The following is a 2,242-nucleotide window of genomic DNA, read 5'->3' on the forward strand; positions in this document are numbered from 1 at the left end:
GACTCTACTCAGATGTTTCTGTTCTGAAGTTATGCATTCATAGTCACATAATAGTTCTACTACTGAGAGGTTGAAGAAATAGTGCAGTGGGTAGGGTACTTGCTTTGTATTTGACTGACCCAGATTACATTCCTGAAACCTCATATGGTCTCCTGAACCTCTCCAGGAGTGATCCCTGAGCACAGTCGGGTGTTCCCCCAAAGACCCCCAAATTGGCTTCTCTTTCTGCTTTCCTTTGAAAAGATACCATTTATCTTCAGTTTAAGACTTTTCGAAGCATGAACCCAGTTCATTGAATTATATACTGATACTGTGTCATCCCCAAAACACCTTTGTGTGTGACTCTAAAAACACACACACAATGCCATAAAATAACTTCTAAGGTTAAAAATAAATAGTTCACATCTATAAAATCAAGCTAAGAAGCCTAGAAGTACAGGGAGGCTTGTGAAGTTTATTACCAGTCTAAAAAAAGGGTCCTCAAAGGTTATGAGGCACTCAGCAGCACAGCCTGAGGATAAGATATGAATATCTATCCTGCAGATTCTTGATTTGAACTTAACCCTTAAAGCAATACTGTGAATTAATTCTGTTCCTACCTTTAACCGGAGTGAGCACAGTGAGAACACAATTTTTAAAAAGTAAATCTCTGGAGAGGCTACTTAATCTCATGAAATCTCATTGGTCTACCATTATTGTCAGCAAAGACAGCTGACTTGTTTATAAAACAAGTGATGATTACCTCATAAGATTTGAATTTAACAACTATTGATTAATGCATGAATATATATGTCATATTGGCTATGAGTAAATATATAACTCAGGTTAGCATCTTGCAAAAATAAACATGATGTCACACTTAATATCTTATTCTATTACTGGTGTACCACTGCTTGTGGTTTAGTCATTTAATATCAAGTACAGGAAATACTACAATACAGGCCCTGAAGAGATGGTTTTTGTCATTTAAGTAATTCATAACCCAATATGCTTAACTTTTAACTTTTTAAAATCTTTGTAACTTTTTACCTTGTTCTGTACTCTCTCTCTCTTTACCTTGATCTTTTTTATACCATCCCTGAGATCCTAGGTATATGATAAATTTATAATTGTGTTCAAGTCATTTATCAAATCTTATTGCTACTATAAATATCACCCTAACATATGGTTTAGAATTAAACTTGATTAAAAAACCCAAGAATATTGCAGGGATGTAATGGAGTGCAAATAAGGACAGACTATCTGTAAAAACCTATTCACTTAGAATTTATGCTCTGCTTATTTTAATGGTATATAATTCTTAGGTATTGTACTATAGTCCAGTGATTATCAGATCATTGGACTTTAGTATAGTCAAATTTACTTTTTTAAATACCAAACAAAAATATTAGAGATGGCTATGTTAGTTATATTGATTGTGGCAATTATTTCACAATACATATATAAAAACATCAAATAACACTTTGACAAATAAAAACTGTACATTTATTCAGCTATACCACAGTGAAGATGGAAAAAAGAATTCTAAATTATATGGTAAAAAATTTCAAGCTCTTAATAAAAATAGAGATACAGAAAGGAAACTTATGTCTGTTATTTAAATAAAATCTCATCATTGTTTTGTAGTCCTTAGCCTGTTGCTTCTCTCACCAAAACTTGTTCTGAAAGGTCACAAAATATATTGTTTAGCTCTCATTCCTAGGAATATAATTCTTGATTATTGGGTGCACTTAGCCTTGGACAAACGTGTAAAGGAGATGCAAAGAATGTACCTGATACCACTTTGACTTAGGATACAAATTAAAGTAAAATCTAGAGCAGATAATTATAAATTGGAATGGACTAAAATCATTAAAATGGATTGAACTTGTTGGACTTGATGAAAAGTGCTTGTTTCCATAGCTAATTTTTTTTGATGTTGAAAAAGCCTGAAGTAAGCTACATTTTTGTACAACTTATTATGAATATGAATTTTCCTTACTCTACAAGAATGTGTTTAGAGAAACTTAGAAATTTAACTACTAAATTGTCACCCCCAGTGTATTGGCCAGCTCTATTGATATGAATTTCTGCAGAGAAGCAAAGAATAGAAGGGGTCCTCTAGAGCTGATGCTGCTATTTGATGAGTGAGACAACTGGGGTCATGGGCAAGAGATAAGCGCTAAGCACTGAAGTTTCTTGGCAATAATTTTCTCTGCTCTTATTTTTCTGAGTTAAGGGAATTAGCGGGCAGAATTTGGCA

This window comes from Sorex araneus, chromosome 6, assembly GCF_027595985.1.
Source record: "Sorex araneus isolate mSorAra2 chromosome 6, mSorAra2.pri, whole genome shotgun sequence".
Classification (NCBI taxonomy): Eukaryota; Metazoa; Chordata; class Mammalia; order Eulipotyphla; family Soricidae; genus Sorex; species Sorex araneus.